The following is a 19,733-nucleotide window of genomic DNA, read 5'->3' as shown; positions in this document are numbered from 1 at the left end:
ACATACTTGAAACCTAAGCAGTCGAGGTGGGCTTTACTCTTAAACTCTTTTATGTGCAAATCTATGAATGTGGAAGAAATAAGGGTGGTTTAACTGTTATGCCCTGCCTATGTCTGTTTTGTTGTGATATTGTGCGCCTGATGCCCAGTTTGAGAGTTCGCTCCATTGGGCTATAGGGCTATGGATATGTTTAAACGAATTCGGGTCTGACTACGGGCCGCAAACCCTACCAGGCTGTGTACACGAGGGGATCGGGAGCCGTCCTTGCTTGTCGGCCAGTCTCGTGGGCGAAAAGTGTGGCCACACTTTCGTCGCACCATGGAAATGTTATGATTGTGGAAAATGATGAGAAAAGTGGGGAGTTGTTGACTGGCCAGTCTATGGAAAATATATTCTGTGATACTCGTGATATTCTCTTTTAACTGCTTAAAACTCGAGATCACTTGGTAAGGGTGGCATAACTTATAAAATGTTTTGGCAACGAGTTCACTGAGTATTTCAAAATACTCAGCTTTGCATGTGTTTTCCTTAAGTGCAGGTTGAACGATGACGAGCGGTGGCGGGTGTTGAGAATGTTAACTAATTAAGATGGATGTTTTGAACTTCAAGCGTAGTTGTGTCTTCATACATAGCTACACTTTCTCTTGGTCGTTTTCCGCTGAGTTTTGACACTTTAGTATTAATTGGATATTTTGCACTTTCCTTTCGGTTTAGAGGCCCTAGACTTTCTCGTGGTTTTTATCTTGGAAACTATGTCATACTCTTGAGATTTTTTATCGTCATCTATGATACCTTTCTTTCTTTTATTTATTAAAGCTTCTAGGTTAAACCGTTGACTTATTGCTCTGATAGTTCCTTTAAATATTTTGGTCAAATCTCTTTAAATGAAACCCTTGCCTTCTTTTAAGTCCGTTTTGGTAGAGATGACACACTTTTTTTTTTAGTTTGTCTCAAATAAGATGATACATACTGGCGGAGCCAGCACAGAAAAGGGGTACCATTGTACCCCAAATGATTGTACTTAATATAGTATTGAGATTAACATTTCGAAAAGCAAGTGTGGTGCAGCGGTTTGTAATGTAAGTTCTCTTTGTGGAGGGCTGAGTTCGATTCCTCCTTATCCTAATTAGTTGGAATTTTACTAACTCATATTCTTTGATCATTAGTTACCTGATCTTTATTTTATATCGTTTTTGGTACCCAGCGACAAAAATAATCCTAAGTGCCAAATATGTGATTATTTTTTCTTCATTTTCTTCTTTCTTTTTAGTATTTTATCTTCCCATCTTTTTTCATTTTTCTCCTTAGTTTATGTTTTTTCTTCTTTCTTTTTTTCTTTTTTCTTTTTTCTTTTTTAGTATTTTGTACATACATCTAATTGCATTCATAATATAAGTAAAAAATACCTAATTAAATTAATTATTTAAAGTAATTAAATCAATTGAATATTTTTTATTAAATTATTTTATACTCATTGTAAGGTTGAAACACCTAACTAAAAATATTCAACTTTTTATATTATTATGGATACAATTCACAATGTTAAATTTTTATTAAGGTTATATAGATTAGTTACAAATTTAATGTAAAATAATAATAATAATAATAATAATAATAATAATAATAATAATAATAATAATAATAATAATAATAATAATAATAATAATTGTTATTATTACATAATATTATGTGATTCATAATTTACATAATAAATTATTAATTACTATCAGTTTTTAGTATTATAACAATAATAATTAAATATAATTATATTTAAGTATATTTGAATTATATTAAAAATGAATTAATTATTAATTTATAACATCAAAATAATAATATTAATATTGATTAATAATAATAGTATAAAGAATTAAGAGAATGAGATAAGATATTATAATATTACTTTTGGTACTAATTTTATATATGCCTAAAATACCCTATATGACATAAATGGAAAAATATATTTGTTTAAAGGGCATTTTGGGAAGAAAATTGCATCAGGTACCAAAATGTGATTTATAAGTACCAAAAACGATATAAAATAAAGATCAGGTACCATTTACATGCGAAAGTAAAAGATCAGGTACCATTTATGTAGTTCACTCTTTATTTTACTCCACTTATATCATAAATTAAAATCATATAAAATAGTTTTGCCGGATTTGAAATGTTTCATTTTATGTTATTCACTTAGAGTGAGACAGGACAAGTACATTTTTGTTTTTTTACATCTTTATATTGTTTTAAATTCTTATTTTCTATAGTTTCATTAGAATTTGTTCATTATTTAAAAAAATTATTTCCCGTGCATAGCACATACGGGTGTTAATACTAGTATCCACAAAATCAGATGCCACATGTTTAGATCTAAAATGGCCGTTTCTTTTTTTCTTTTATTGGTAAAATTTCATAATGTTTGTTTAATAATGTTTGTTATGTTTTCAATTTTATTCACATTTTATATCCCTTAGAAGTTCTATGCAATTTTGCCTGATTATATTTAGGTTCAGTAACTTTTTCTTTTTTATATACCAGTATTAATGAAAGTCTTTCGGTTAACAAAAAATTTTAGTTTCGCCCAAATTGGAAATGTCGTGCGTGTCTACGTGTACTCACATGTTTTGCATTCACGTCGACGTCGTCATTTAATTACGAATTTTTTAAAATTGCACTAATTTTTGAGATGTCATATAAAAAAAATTTGAAATGTCATATAAAATTGCAATAAAAAAATTTAGGGATCGAATTTCACCGTTCACCTATGGGCCCGGAATGTAAAGCTCAATAAAAGGTAAAATTATGTGAATATGATGATTTTATAAGAAGTCATATAATAGTATATTAAAGAAAATATTCATGAATTATTGTGAGATGGTTTTGGTGACAAGTTGTCTAATTTACATGCTTTTCCGACTATGATGATACTAATATTTTTGAAACTAGTGAAATGATTAATATCAAGAATTTAAGTAGTAATTTTTAATGGATTAAAGGTTGACGAGTTTGGACATATATGGCTTTGGATACAGGTTTGGAATATGAAAAGTTGCAGAGGATATTTGGGAGGAAAATAAAAAGAGACTTCTAAATTCCTTTTGGTGGGGTTTTGGATTTATTTTTATTTTTTTTGAGAAATTATTAGAGCACTCAAGGGCCATAAGAAGAAAAAAAGAAAGAGATAAGCATATAATTAATTAATTGCGATAAGAAGATATCACCACAATAAATTCAATTTTCATGGAAAATAGAAATGGCAAAACATATTAAATCAGATATTCAACATAAGATTTGGAGTATATTATTCAATTTTTTTCTTCAAATAGTTTTTTTTTACATTTTTAAATGAAATCAATTACAATTTAAATCACAAAATTTGGAACTTGTCGCAATTAGATTCAATTTCTAATTAAGTGTTTCAATAATGTCACAACTTCAAAAATTTTCTAATTTGAGACATTAATTATTGGAACACTTATATTAAGTCTAATTTTCAATAAAGTCAAGAGTTTGGGATTTAAATTGCTAAAATTATCTAATCACCAATAAGTAGGATTTGTAATAGGATGAACATTAACCTTTTATGTTGTCATTTTCAAATTTTAGTTAATTAGTATTATGGTTGGTTGTTTAATAATTTATTTTATTCTATTTTATTCTTTGTCTCATTACTTTGTAGGAGTATAATCTAATGGGGCAAAACAACATCACACTAAATAATACTATGTGCTGAAAAGCAAATATTTCACTTCTAAAAGGACGTAGGAATTATATATGAATAAGGTCAATTGGGCTCCATATAATATTTACATATATTTCTTTGTGTACAATAATGAATCATCTTTCCTGCATAGAAGACTAAATGAAATTATCACTAGGAAAACTCTAGTTAATATAATCACACAATTAAAGTCCACACAATTATGGCCAAATCATTCTTGCTTTTATCCCAACAAAACTAATAATGGAAAACATATCACAAGAGTAAGAATTATTAATTACACATTAATGTTATATCTTTTGATAAATTACAAGAGCTTTCTGTCTCCCATTGACATAAACTTATGTACAACTCCATGATACATAAATGTGAGTGTGTGTAAATCATCAAAAACATGAGCTTATGATAATTTAATTATGAAAATATAGCCATAGGCTACAAAAAAAGTGGGCATATATATATCAACTAGTATTACACTTTCCCTTTAGCCATTAGGCTTTAGCCTTTTGGCTCCATTTTCCATAATACTTATCTTTTTAAGCTTCTCAATTTTCTTTCTTATAAACAATATTCCCTCCGTCCACGACATAGGATATATTGTGAATGGCATGAGTTTTAATGTGGAATTGGTAAAGTAAGAGAGAAGTAATGTTAGTGGAATGTGGGGTTCATATTATTAGTAATAGAAAAGGGAAAAAAAGAAAGAGAGAAGTAATGTTAATGAAGTTCATATTATTAGTAAGAGAGAAAATGTTGAAAACTTTTCTTTTTTAAATATGCTCTATTTTTTTTGGACGGAGGGAGTGCCCTCCTTTTAATACGTTTGAATAGTGCAGCAGAAAAACATTAGGAGATGAAGCAACCAGAATTAGATACTTTAAGACAGTGATTCAGAGAGTTAGATTCTACTATTAAGTTTTGTTTTCAATTTTGTTTTGGTCTTATTTCCATATTTAACAAAATATTTATGTGAATTCATCGAGAATATATTACTCCTCAGCTGCATTAAATTACCAGGTAGGAATTAGCTATTTCATGAGTGGGGCTTTAATGAGGGTTTGTTAGGGGAGTTTCTCTTCACTCACAAAATACCAAAGAAAAATTTCTTTAAATTTCAAAAAATTTCTTCTATTTTGGTCACAATTCAACTAAAAATCATTCGTCTCCCTCCGCCCCCCAAAAACAGAAATAGAAATGTTTCCGATGGCGATTCCGAGTGCAAGCGAAAACGCCGGTCGTGCTAGGGTTAATCCCGATATAGGCACCTTAAATTCAATGATGCCGAATTCCACCACCATCACCGCCCCCGCACCCCCTCAGGTCAAGCCCAAGAACAAGAGAAGCCTACCCGGAAACCCCGGTAAGTAACTCGCACGCGCACACACATGTGTATCTATGTGTTTTTCCCATTTTTGAATAATCGGTCGTTCAATTGTCATGTTTATTATAGCCTATCGCATAAATTATTTTCTAAAACTAATTTTTTTAGTGTTTTTCCTTTATAAATTTTTTATATTTGTGCAAATTTAACATAAATCACTATGTAACGCTCCTATTAATAATCTAAATTATTTAAAAATATGTTTTTAAACAAAATGCACTAAACATAGCCCTACCAATATTATTTTCTGCGTCCGCCTCCGATCTTATCTAATGAACTGAACGCCTGTGCGTGCAGATCCGGAAGCGGAGGTGATCGCACTGTCGCCCAAAACCCTAATGACGGCGAATAGGTTTGTGTGCGAGATCTGCAACAAGGGTTTCCAGAGGGATCAGAATCTTCAGTTGCACAGGAGGGGCCACAATCTGCCGTGGAAGCTGAAGCAGCGGAGCACGAAGGAGGCTCGCAAGAGGGCGTATGTCTGCCCGGAGCCTTCGTGCCTCCACCACCACCCGTCCCGTGCGCTGGGGGACCTCACGGGGATCAAGAAGCACTACTGCCGGAAGCACGGCGAGAAGAAATGGAAGTGCGAGAAGTGCGAGAAGATCTACGCCGTGCAGTCGGATTGGAAAGCTCACTCGAAGATCTGCGGGACTCGAGAGTATCGATGTGAATGTGGAAACCTCTTCTCTAGGTAAATTCATTCGTCTCTGCTGGAAAAATCATGAAGTTTGATTAAATTCTTGTATTTGTGCAAATCTGTGCAGTTTTGATTTCCTTGTGAAAAAAAAATATTTGGTGGAATTTAAAGTCATAGAAGCGTTACTATCAGTGAATTAAATGATATCGTCTATTTATAACGAAAATTGTTTCATTTGGTGAAAATCATCATCAGATCTAGACTCACAGATCTAAACTTCGTGATTTTTTTTTTAATTGATTTCTAATGTTGCGGGACAGGCCAGAATTTAATCGTTTTTTATGGTTTTTTCCGATAAATTTTTTTCCCCCAAAATGATGATTAATCACATGTTTCATTTCTTTGAAAGATTCAATTTTTTAAAGTGGGTTTTTGTTGTTTTAGTTATACTATAAGCATATGATCGGCCAACGTGTATGATTGTGTTCTAAATAAATTGATGTAATTTGCAAGAAATTTGTTTTTTTGGGAGTTTTGAAATGTGGGACAGGGGCAAACCTGCATTTGCATGCAAATGTCTGTCTCTTCTTTCTCAACTTTTGCTAATTATGTGTACTATAAAATGGAGTCTAAAAAACAATGATGATTGTCTCATCAATAGTTCTAAAAGAAAGTTATGGAAGCTTGAATACTTTTGTTGATACAGTCTCAGCAATTGTTCTAAAAAACCTTGTGTTGTGTGTTTTTCGAAACAAATTAATGGTCATGCCAAACTATTTCTTTGTTTACTAAATTTTTATACTAATATTTTTATTTTAATTTGGTATAGGAAGGATAGCTTCATGAACCACAAGGTATTTTGTGATGCATTGGCTGAAGAAAGTGCAAGGCTCTCTGCTGTCACAAACTCCATCTTGGAACCAAGCCCTGACGTTGCCCCGGCCCCTGCCCCAGCCCCCGTCCTTGCCCCTGCCGCTACCCAACCCTACCTCTTCAACCCGCCAAACATCCTCTCCTACTCCCCGGGCCACCACCACCAATTCGGCCAGCCGTGGTGGCCTCAGCCCCCCCAAAACCAAAACCCCATGAATCTCTCCCATGCTGAGCATACCCTAGCACCCCAACTCTACCAAGGCATGGGGAGTGTGGCGGGGGCCGCGATGTCGGCCACCGCGCTCCTCCAGAGGGCGGCTGCGGTGGGGCCCGCCCATGTGGGGCCCTCCTCCAGCATGGCAGGTCTGGACATGGCGTGGCAGAGGGGCAGCGGCGGTGACTTGTTGACCAGGGACTTCCTCGGCCTCACGGGCGGCGCAAGCAGCAGCGGCAGCGGAGGTAGGGAGGAGCTGCTGCCGCTGGTGAAACTGTCGGCGTTCGAGAGGGATCAAGGCGGAGGAGGGGGCGGCGCTAGCAGCAGCGGAAGATATGGAGTGTGGAGCAGGAAGATGTGAATGCTTTGGCTCATAGGAGCAGCAGGACGAAGCCGGCGAAGGTGAAGAGCATGAGGAGCCGAGAAGATCGAAGAGGCAGCAGAAGAAAGCCTGCGTGGTTTGGAGATTATGTCTCCAAATATTTTGAGTTATTTTAATTATTTATTTTTATTGAATACTTTATTTTAAACACTTTTTGGGTCGACCGTACTATACACTCTGTTTCGGGTTTTCTTTTTGGTTCTTTCCCGAAAATAAATAGGGCTTCTGTTTATTGAAACATCCATCAATAACACAGAATATTCCCTACTTTTATTGTTTCGTTTAATTTTCCCGCAAGCAATCTCTTTTTCTACTAAAAAACCCTAGAGGTCGGCAGCTGCTCGACGGAGAAAACCTCCCTCCTTCGGCAACCCTTGCTGATCGTGCAGATACGAGTCTCGTCGTATCAGTGTGTCTTGTGAATGCTGTTCATCCGGTTTTCGGTAATCTTGAGATAATGTCACGCAGAATCAGTCTCGGGTTGTGAGTCTTGGATTTTCCTATCTGACTGACGACATTGGTTTCGGGTAATTTCGGATAAGTTTGGTTTTGAGCAATGATTTTATCTTCAGCAATCTAATCTATAATCTATAACAATCTAAAGTGCAGTTGTTTGAAATGACACTTTTACTTTTTTTTTGGAGGGAAAATGAGAAACTGAGTATGTTATGGACGAAGTGTTTTTATGACTTCTTTTTGGCAGAATTTTGGACTTGCACGCTTAGTACGTTGGGGAATATAAAAAATCTTTATGTACAGCTGCTCATTGTTTTTATTTAGCTTTTCTTGGAGAATTGTGTTCATGTTCCAGTGACAGTTTAACATCCCGAATTTTTGAATCTTAATTTTAGAGCCTTAAAATTTATTATTGATGACGTGGGAGATGTGAATTATTTGATAAATGAATTTATTGCATGAGTTTCTTTGACCGGGAAATTTGAAAAGTCAAACTTATTGACTATGTGATGTGGCATGTGACTAATTAAATTATGAGGTGAATTACTTGTTTAAGAATGAGTGAGAATATTAGGGAAAATCTCCATAAATACTAGCCACCTAATTTTTGAGATTTTCGAATACTTGGACTTTTGAAGGAGGAATTCTATTTTTCCGGATTTAATTAATTCTTGGGATATATATCCAAATTAAATCCAAAACCCAATTATTTCCCTATTTCTTAATAGGAAAAATCGAGCCCTATTAATATTAAGGTGATTTTCGAAAATCACCTAGCTTTGGGAAGGAGGAATTTATTTTATTTTACTTGATCCCTTATTTGATCTCCTTCCATACCTAGAATTAAAATATTCTACCAAATCTTTCCATACCTCAAGAGATCTTGCCATATCTTATTTTAGTTAATATTCAAAAATCAATGTCTTATTTAAGGCACATATTACACGCCTATTTTCTATGTCAATGGGGGGATTTTTATTTTTATTTTTCCCCGTGATATTTTATTCTACTTCGTAAAATATACCAAAACAAATCTTGGCTAATTAAAAAGCCTAAGTTTCGAAAACTATGAGATTTTTCCCTAGAGTCTATTTTGCTATTTCTTCTTCCCTACTCCACAATATTTGTTTTATTTAATTGTGGAGAATAAAATCTTACCAAATATTCTATTCTATTTACCTAAAGATCTTATTGAGCACTATAAATAAGAGGAACCCCTAACCCTAGCTCCCATAATTTTCGCCTCCCTCTATTCTCCACACTCCCTCAATTTTTTTCTACTTTACTACAATAATCCTTCAACCCTAGTCTTTACTTAGTTTCTACCGTTCATTTTTCTCAAAAAAAGGTATTCTTATATTCATCTTCTTTCTACTCGATTTCTCTTCTTTCTAACCGATTAATCGGTATTCTTGAACCCTCATGCATCTTGTTTGAGTGAAGGTGAGATAAAGGGGATATGGAAATATGTATGCATGTGTGTGTGCCGTGTGTGTGTGAGTGTTGTGTGTGTGTGTGTTGTGTGTATGTTGGCAAAATACTCTTGTGTGACATATATTGATGTTAGATCTAGAGTTGAGATGTGAATGGAACTTATGTGATGAACATGACCTTGATTGATTAATGATGCTAAAATAGATCGATGGGAAAAGGGAAAAACATTGAGACATGCATGAGTTAGGAGTTGTATTGAATCTGATTTGTGATATGTGCCTATGTGATTAAAAAAGGTGAAACCTCGGTTGCGAAGCAGGATAGCAAAGGAAAGAAAATACTTGAAATCTAAGCAGTCGAGGTGGGCTTTACTCTTAAAACTCTTTTATGTGCAAACTTATGAATGTGGAGAAATAAGGGTGGTTTAACTGTTATGCCATGCCTATGTCTGTTTTGTTGTGATATTGTGCGCCCGATGCCCAGTTTGAGAGTTCGCTCCATTGGACTATAGGGCTATGGATATGTTTAAACGAATTCGGGTCTAAGTACGGGCCGCAAACCCTACCAGGTTGTGTACACGAGGGGATCGGGAGCCGTCCTTGCTAGTCGGCCGGTCTCGTGGGCGAAAAGTGTGGCCACACTTTCGTTGCACCATGGAAATGTTGGGATGGGGGAAATTGATGAGATAAGTGGGGAGTTGTTTGACTGGCCAGTCTATGGAAAATATATTTTTGTGATACTCGTGATATTCTCTTATAACTGCTTAAAACTCGAGTTCACTTGGTAAGGGTGGCATAACTTATAAAATGTTTTGGCAACGAGTTCACTGAGTATTTCAAAATACTCAGTTTTGCATGTGTTTTCCTTATGTGCAGGTTGAACGGTGACGAGCGGTGGCGGGTGTTGAGCATATTAATTAATTAAGATGGGTGTTTTGAACTTCAAGCGTAGTTGTGTCTTCATACATAGCTGCACTTTCTCTTGGTCGCTTTCCGCTAAGTTTTTGATACATTTAGTATTATTTGGATATTTTACACTTTTCCTTTCAGTTTAGAGGCCTTAGACTTTCTTGTGGTTTTTATCTTGGAAACTGTGTCATACTCTTGAGATTCTTGATCGTGATTTATGATACCTTTTTTTACCTATTTAAGCTTCTAGGTTAAGTTGTTGTTTTAAATGCTCTGATAGTTCCTTTAAATACTTTGTTCAAAACTCTTTAAATGAAACCCTAGCCTATGTTGAATTCTTTAAGTCCGTGTTGGTAGCAGTCGCCGCATTTATTGTACCCTAGGATGGCGGGCTGTTACAGACAGAGTATTTTACTACGTCATTTACATATAACAGACGCTGCTATGCTGCGCCGCCAGAAACATTGGGGAAGAAGAGATTAAATGTACTACCTCCGTCCCTGAAAATTTGTCTCATTTTTCCATTTTCGTTCGTCTCCAAAATTTGTCCAATTTCACTTTTATCATCTTTGATAGTGGACCCCATATTCTACTGACTCATTCATACTCACATTTTATTATAAAATTAATATATATATATATATATATATATATATAAGTAGGACCCACAATTCACTAATCTTTTCAACTAACTTTCCATTACATTTCTTAAAACCCGTGTCGGGTTAAATTGGAACAAATTTTGGGGTACGGAGATAGTATTTTGTATTGGCTTTACTCTTTTATGTGTATCATCATTTGTAAATATGTTTCAATATTATGATAACATGTTTTTGAATTTCGTTCAAAGTATTTTTTAAATTTTAGATCTACATTATTTTGGCACGATTAATTAAATTTTTATAAACAAAACAAAAGTACAAATAAAATTTAATTATATATATACATTTATAATTTATAATTTTGTAAATATTATTATTATTATTTAGAATAATTTAATATTTTTTTTATTAGCACGAATTTTAATACAAAATTAGTTAAGTAATATAGAGATATAAAGAAAATGTACCTAATTAGAGAGAAAGTAAGAGTGAGATTGAAAGAATATTATACCATCGTGTTTTCCAAATTAGTATATGTTATAATTTATTTGAATAATGACTAAATATTACTCCTTCAGTTCAACTAAGATAACACATTTCTTAGTAGGCACGGAATTTAAGGAGTTAAGAAAATACACTAAAGTGACACATTTGTGATTTAGAATTAAGAAAATACTAAAATGAAATTTTGCCAATTTATAAGAACAAAAAAAATGTGGTTTTTTAAAGTATTAGAAATGAGAAACAAACAATACTCATCCGTCCTACTTAAGATGATACACTTTCCTTTTTAGTGTATACCAAATAAGATGACATATATCTATTTTTAGAAACTTTTTCTCTCCAATTAATGCACTCAACCACTTTATCTGTATCGTATTCTAACTAACTCACACTCTTTGATCATTAGTCACACGTCTCTTTTTTGTCATTTATTTTACTCCATTTATATCATAAATTAAAATTGTATAAAATCGTTTTGCCAAATTTAAAATGTTTCATTTTATTTTATTCACTCAGAGTGAGACAAGACAAGTACATTTTTGTTTTTTTACATCTTTATATAGTTTTAACTTCTTATTTTCTATAGTTTCATTAGAATTGGTTTATTATTTAAAAATTTTAACTAGTATCCACAAAATCAGATGCCACATGTTTAGATCTAAAATGGCCGTTTCTTTTTTTCTTTTATTGGTAAAATTTCATAATGTTTGTTTAATAATGTTTGTTATGTTTACAATTTTATTCACATTTTATATCCCTTAGAAGTTCTATGCAATTTTACCGGATTATATTTAAGTTCAGTAACTTTTTCTTTTTTATACACCAGTATTAATCAAAGTCTTTCAGTTAACAAAAAATTTTAGTTTCGCCCAAATTGAAAATGCCATGCGTGTCTACGTGTACTCACATGTTTTGCATTCACGTCGACGTCGTCATTTAATTACGAATTTTTAAAATTGCACTAATTTTTAGATGTCAAACAATATGCTAGTAAAACTGAGAATGGCTTTATTTTATTTTTCTTGCCCAACCCAACTATGGTCAGATTTTAAAATAATTACTAATTGTTAAAATTTTGAATCATGGATATTTCAGAATGGGCATTCTTCTGTTGAGCCCATATTATTGATCCCTCATCAATCCATGTAGGCACGTGTTCAACTATCACATAAAGAAATAGTTTAAATTTTAAGTACTATCTCTTAACAAGATTTTCTATAAAAATTACTAGTATATACTTAGCCCAATAGCATAGAGAATTGGAATTTAATTTGCATCTTTCTTATTTATTTATGATTAACTTTGGAGCCTCACTCCCACGCGGGACAAACTTGACTCAATCCGAATTCGACCCAATTCAATATTATTAAATCTTTAAGTATTAATAATTTGTACTCATTAAAATGCTAGTAATATTTATTAAGAACAATAATCATTTTTAATTATGAAAAAAAAAAGCGTCATCTTTTATTATGATACTACATTTTAATTTTTACTAAGTAAAACCTTCAATTTTAATCATAATAACAATTGTAATATATTCACGATAATAGTCATTTAGAATAACTATTAAAAATAAACAAATGTAGAGTAAGTCTGAATTGCATGAAAGAATATTAGAATAGAAGACCCGTGAATAGAAGCATCATTCATTGCACGACTCTTCTTTTGCTTATTCTTTCCCACTAATTATCAAATATAAAGAGACTTCTAAATTCCTTTTGGTGGGGTTTTGAATTTTGAGAAATTAAGTAGTGAGTGCACTCCAGGGATGGGATAAGAAGAATAAAAGAAATAGATAAGCATGTAATTATTAATTGAGATAAGAAGATATCACCACATTAAATTCAATTTTCATGGAAAAAAGAAATGGCAAAACATATTAAATCAGATATTCTACATAAGATTAGTTGTACTTGTATGTGCAGAAACTCAGCATTTAACCACACTGTTATTTGGAGTATTATTCTTTTTCTTCAAATAGTTTTATTTTACATTTATAAATGAGATCAATTACAATTGAAATCTCAAATTTTGGAACTTGTCGCAATTAGATTCAATTCCTAATTAAGTGTTTCAATAATGTCACAACTTTTAAATTTTTCTAATTTGAGACATTAATTATTATAACACTTATATAAAGTCTAATTTTCAATAAAGTCAAAAGTTTGAGATTTAAATTGCTAGAATTATCTATATACCAATTAGTAGGATTTATAATATGATGAACATTAACTTTTTATGTTGTTATTTTCGAATTTTATTTAATTATATGGTATTATGGTTAGTTGTTTAATAATCTATATTATTCTATTTTATTCTTTTTCTCATTAGATTATAGACGTATAATTTATTGGGACAAAATAACACAACACTACGTAAAATCTCTGAAAAGTAAATGTTTCGTTTCTAGCGTGAAGAAGGTAGTATATATGAATAAGGTCAATTGGGCTCCATACAATATTTACATATATTTGTTTGCGTACAATAATGAATCAACTTTCCTGCGTAGAAGACTAATTGAAATTATTACAAGGAAAAGTCTAGTTATGTAAAACAATTAATTAAAAAGAATATTTGTTGATTCAATAATGGAGTATTCATATTCACCACTGTCATTCTCTCAAACACACACACATACTTTACTTTGCTGAATTCTTGCCTTTTCTGGTTTTTTTTTTGCCATTAATTATCTGGGATTTGTGTTATAATTTTTTTTTTAGTTGGCAATAAAAACACACATTCTTGTATACTATTTCTACCTACTGACAACTTTACAAAATACTAGTACTACTGTTATACAAGCTTCCTTCCAAAGAGAGGAGAGATCAGTTGAAATAATTTCAAGAGAGAGATATTTGAATTGTGCAGCAGAAAAATTCTTGAAGAAGAAGCAAATAAAATTAGATAGTTTAAGACAGTGATTTATAGAGTTAGATTCTACAATTAGTTTTTTTTTCCAATTTTGTTTTTGTCTTATTTTTCCATATTTAACAAAATAGGGTAGTGATAAAATGCAAACTTATATATTGTACAAACTCAAAACTCCTCAACACAGCTTCAACACAGTTTTAATACAATATCAACACAGTGTAAAATTTCAAGATTTTAATGTCAACACAGTATCAACACAATATCAACACAACATCAATCATTGACTACCATTGAAATCATGTTGACATTTTCTTGTTGATGTTTTTTTTGATCCGTTGACATTTTTCAATGGTCAAGATCATAGTTTTAAGTTTGTACAATATTTAGAGTTTTCATTTGATCACATCCCTAACAAAATATTTATGTGAATTCATCGAGAATATATTACTCCTCAGCTGCATTAAATTTCCAGGTAGGATTTAGCTATTTCATGACTAGGGCTTTAATGAGGGTTTGTTAGAGTCACTCACAAAATACCAAATTCTTTTCCTTTATATTTCAATATTTTTCTTCTATATATGTCACAATTCAACTAATTAATTATTCGTATCCCTCCGCCCATCAAAAATAGCAAATGTTTCCGATGGCGATTCCGAATTCAATCGAAAACGGCAGTCGTGCTAGGGTTAATCCCGATATCGGCACCTTAAATTCAATACTGCCGAATTCTACCACCATCGCCGCCGCCGCCGCCGCCCCCACCCCCCTCAGGTCAAGCCCAAGAAGAAGAGAAACCCACCCGGAAACCCCGGTAAGTAACTCGCACGCACACACACATGCGTATCTGTGTGTTTTTCCTATTTTTGAATAATCGGCCGTTCAATTGTCATGTTTATTATTTTAGCCTTTCGCATAAATTATTTTCTAAAATTAAATTTTTTTAGTGTTTTTCTTTTATAAATTTTTTATATTCGTGCGGATTTAACATAAATTACTATGTAACGCCCCTATTAATAATCTAAATTATTTGAAAATATAATTTTAACCAAAAATGCACTGAATATAGTCCTACCAATATTTTTTTCTGCGTCCCCCTCCGATGTTGTCTAACGAACTGAACACCCACGCGTGCAGATCCGGACGCGGAGGTAATCGCGTTGTCGCCCAAAACCCTAATGACGGCGAACAGGTTCGTGTGCGAGATTTGCAACAAGGGTTTCCAAAGGGATCAGAATCTTCAACTGCACAGGAAGGGCCACAATCTGCCGTGGAAGCTGAAGCAGCGGAGCACGAAGGAGGCTCGCAAGAGGGCGTATGTCTGCCCGGAGCCTTCGTGCCTCTACCACCACCCTTCCCGTGCGCTGGGGGACCTCACGGGGATCAAGAAGCACTACTGCCGGAAGCACAGCGAGAAGAAATGGAAATGCGAGAAGTGCTCGAAGATCTACGCCGTGCAGTCGGATTGGAAAGCTCACTCGAAGAACTGCGGGACTCGAGAGTATCGATGCGACTGTGGAACCCTCTTCTCCAGGTAGATCATGAAGTTTGATTAAATTCTTGCTATTTATGCAAATTTGTGTTTGGATTCGTATCTGGTGGAAAAACCATGAAGTTTGATAGTTCTTGTTATTTGTGCAAATCTGTGTAGTTTTGATTTCCTCGTGCAAAAAAAAACACTTTGGGTGGAATTTAAAATCATAGTAGCGTTACCTTCAGTGAATTAAATGATGTTATCTATTGATTAAGAATATTGTCTCATTTGGTGAAAATTATCATAAGATCTAGACACACAGATCTAGATTTCATGATTTTTTAATTGATTTCTAAAGTTGCGGGACAGACCAGAATTTAATCGTATTTAATGGTTCTTTCTGATAAATTTTTTCCCCCAAAATGATGATTAACCCCGAAACCTTGTGTTGTTTTCGAAATTTTATGAACTGCACATGAAATGCACTGGCTACTGTGTATGTGTGTGTGTGTGTTTGTGCATGAACAAGCTATTGTCAAGAACCTTTTGTGCATGCAAAATCCATCTCTCTCACACACTCACTTTGGGGCTCACAAGCTCAGAAAAAACCATCTTGATTTTCGTGTATGCTTTTGTTTTGAGAGTTTGTAACGTCCCACAAGTCCAATTGGCCCCATATAGGCATTATTAAAGAGGATTTGTGCCTCTCTACACTCACCCCCATATTTCACATGTTTAATTTCATTTAATAGTATATGATATTTTGGCCTTGTTTTGTGTTTTAATCAATTGAGTGAAAGAATTTATCACCCCAATTTAATTATTTCATTACTTTCTTGCTTGTGCAAGTAATTGGATGATCGAGTATTTGAAACAAATTAATGGTCATGCCATACTATTTCTTTGTTTACTAAATTTTTATACTAATATTTTTATTTTACTTTGGTATAGGAAGGATAGCTTCGTCAACCACAGGGTATTTTGTGATGCATTGGCTGAAGAAAGTGCAAGGCCCTCAGCTGTCACAAACTCCAACGTGGACCCAAACTCAATCTTGGCTCCAAACCCTGACTTCGCCCCGGCCCCCGTCCCTGCCCCCGCTCCTGTCCCTGCCCCTGCCCCTGCCGCCACCCATTCCTACCTCTTCACCCCGCCAAACATGCTCTCCTTCTCCCCCGGCCACCACCACCAATTTGGCCAGCCGTGGGGGCTGTGGGCCTCAGCCCCCGCAAAACCAAAACCTCATGAATCTCTCCCATGCAGAGCAAACCCTAGCACCCCAACTCTACCAAGGCATGGGGAGTGTGGCGGGGGCCGCGATGTCGGCCACCGCGCTCCTCCAGTGGGCGGCTGCGGTGGGGTCCTCCTCCAGCATGGCAGGTCTGGAGATGGCGTGGCAGAGGGGCGACGTGTTGACCAGGGACTTCCTCGGGCTCACCGGCGGCGCAAGCAGCAGCAGCGGCGGAGGGAGGGAGGAGCTGGTGCCGCTGGTGAAGCTGTCGGCGTTTGAGAGGGAGCATAGCTATGTGATGAAGCAGCATGGATATGAATGCTTTGGGTGCAAGCAGCAGCATGGGTTCGGTGAGGCATGCCATGGGTGGTGAAGCTGTCGGCGTTCGAGAGGCCGGATCACGGCGGAGGAGGAAGATGTGAATGATTTGGCTCATAGGCCTTCTTGGCTTCACCTAGTGTCCGACCTTTCGTCGCTTCGTTTGCTCGTGACAACAATAGCCCTTGTAGAGGAGGAGATTGGCATCGACAACGAAGCCGGCGAAGGAGAAGAGCACGAGGAGCCGAGAGGATCGAAGAGGCAGCAGAAGGAAGAAGCCTGCGTGATTTGGAGATTATGTCTCCAAATAATATCAGTTGTTCTTTTGAGTTATTTTAATTATTTATTTTTATTGAATATTTTATTTTAAAGACTTTTTGGGTTGACCTTACTATACACTCCGTTTCGGGTTTTCTTGTTGGTTCTTTCCCGAAATGATCGAGTCGAACCTTAGATAATGCTATAAACAGGGCTTCTGTTCATTGAAACATCCATCAATAACACAGAATATTCCCTACTTTTATCGTTTCGTTTAATTGCAATCTCTTTTTCTACTAATAAAACCCTAGAGGTCGGCGGCTGCTCAACGGAGAAAACCTCCCCCCTTCGGAAACCCTTGTTGATCGTGCAGAAACGAGTCTCATCGTATCAGTGTGTCTTGTGAATGCTGTTCGGCCGGGTTTCAGTACTCTTGAGATAATGTCACGCATAATCAATCTCGGCAGCGACGGAACTAGTATGGGGCAAGGGCTGTGAGCTGGGGGCGGAAAAATTGAAGAGAGTGTATAATTTTGTTCTTATTCTATCATTTTTAGAGAGATGGGAAAGAACTGGGAAGGGAACGAAGAGTTTACAAAGGAGATAAAGATAGAGAGAGAGTTGGTTGAAATTTGTTGGAAGTGACATGGCATGTTAATTTTCACTTTTTTGCAATACATGGAGGCTAGAGCACCAAAATTACTCCATCATCAGTATTAAATATTTGGGATCTAATAATTTACCTAATAAAATATGAAACCTATTGATATGGAGTAATACCGTATACACAATAAAACTGAAAATTGAAAAACATCTATATCAATTTTTTTTCCTCCCATTCCCAATTTTTTTTATTTTCGTGTATTCTTCTTGGCGACAGCTAAAAAAACGTCCCAGCAGTTAGTGCACTAAGCGGTAGAAGACTAGCTAAATGGCTGTCGACAGCTAGAGGGTTCCCTCGTCCCAACTAGGGGCGTATCTAGAAATTCAATACTGGATGAGCAAAATTACATATAGATAGTAAAATTTTATTTTTGAGAAGTGGCTTTTGGTATAATTTTATATATATACATGAAAATTTATACATGAATAGAATGGAGGGGAAGAGGTGAGGAGGGGCAAATCCCCACCTGCTAAAGGGCTGGCTCCGCCTCTGGTTCCAACGATCAGCTAGCACACCGAGCGATAGAAACTGATCAAATGGTGTGCTCCATCCACATAGTCATAGGACAAAGTGTTGAATCACCATGCCAATCAGGTTGGTTCGAATTCCCAATTTTTAGTATATGATGAGACTTGAGAGAATCATAAGATTGCTCTTATGAGCAAGAATTCTTATAATAGTGCCAAAAAAATTGCACTAATTTTTGAGATGTCAAACAATATGCGATTGAACAAAAAAATTTAGGGGTCGAATTTCACCGTTCACCTATGGGCCCGGAATGTCTTGCTAGTAAAACTGAGTGGCTTTTATATTTTGGCCCAACCCAACTATGGTCAGGTTTTAAAATGGATATTTCAGAATGGGCCTTCTTCTGTTGAGCCCATCTTATTGATCCCTCATTCAACTATCACATACAGAAATAGAGTTTAAATTTTATCTCTTGACTAGCTTTTCTATAAAAATTACTAGTATATACTTAGCCAGTTAGCCTTGGCCCAATAGCATTGAGAATTGGAATTTAATTTGCATCTTTCTTACTCCCGTCGTCCCCGATTAAGAGTCACACTTTGACCGGACATGAGTTTTAAGAAATGCAAAGAAAAGTTGGTTGAAAAGTTAATGAAATGTGGGACTCATTTTTTTATATTGGTTTTATAATAAAATTGAGTGAATTGAGTTAGTGGAATGTGAGACCTACTTACTATTTATGATAAAAATGAAGTGTGACTCTTAATTGGGAATGGACCGAAATGGAAAAGTGTGACTCTTAATCGGGGACGGATGGAGTATTTATTTATGTTTAACTTTGGAGCCTCACTCCCACGCGGGACAAACTTGACTCAATCCGAATTCAATCCAATTTAATATTATTCAAATCTTTAAGTATTTATAATTTGTACTCATTAAAATGCTAGTAATATTTATTAAGAGCAATAATCATTTTTAATCATGAAAAACTGTCATCTTCTATTACGATACTACATTTTAATTTTTATTGTGTAAAACTTTCACTTTTCTTCATACTAACAATTGTAATTTATTCACAATAATAGTCATTTAAAATAGTAACTTTTATAAATAAACAAATGTAGAGTACTAAGTCTGAATTGCATGAAAGAATCTTAGAATAGAACCCGTGAATAAAAGCATCATTCATTGCACGACTCATCTTTTGTTTATTCTTTCCCACTAATTATCAAATATTCCCTTCTCTCTACTCATCACCATTCACATCCAAAATTATTGCTACATTTTCTAAATAAATAAATCAGTTAATTCGACCCAAAAATTACTTCGTATAACCAATT

General features: G+C 34.6%; 2 pseudogenes; both read left to right on the top strand.

Annotated features, from left to right (window-relative positions):
- Nucleotides 1–4,909: 4,909 nt before the first annotated feature.
- On the top strand, nucleotides 4,910–7,184 carry LOC125220789 (protein indeterminate-domain 12 pseudogene; annotated as a pseudogene).
- Nucleotides 7,185–14,617: 7,433 nt separating this feature from the next.
- On the top strand, nucleotides 14,618–16,964 carry LOC125220790 (zinc finger protein GAI-ASSOCIATED FACTOR 1 pseudogene; annotated as a pseudogene).
- Nucleotides 16,965–19,733: the final 2,769 nt, after the last annotated feature.

The sequence above is a fragment of the Salvia hispanica genome, chromosome 1 (assembly GCF_029641045.1).
Source record: "Salvia hispanica isolate PSC_SH4W2 chromosome 1, Shi_PSC_v1, whole genome shotgun sequence".
NCBI lineage: Eukaryota > Viridiplantae > Streptophyta > Magnoliopsida > Lamiales > Lamiaceae > Salvia > Salvia hispanica.
Note: the sequence above shows the minus strand (reverse complement) of the source record. Positions and strands in the feature narration are given on the sequence as shown.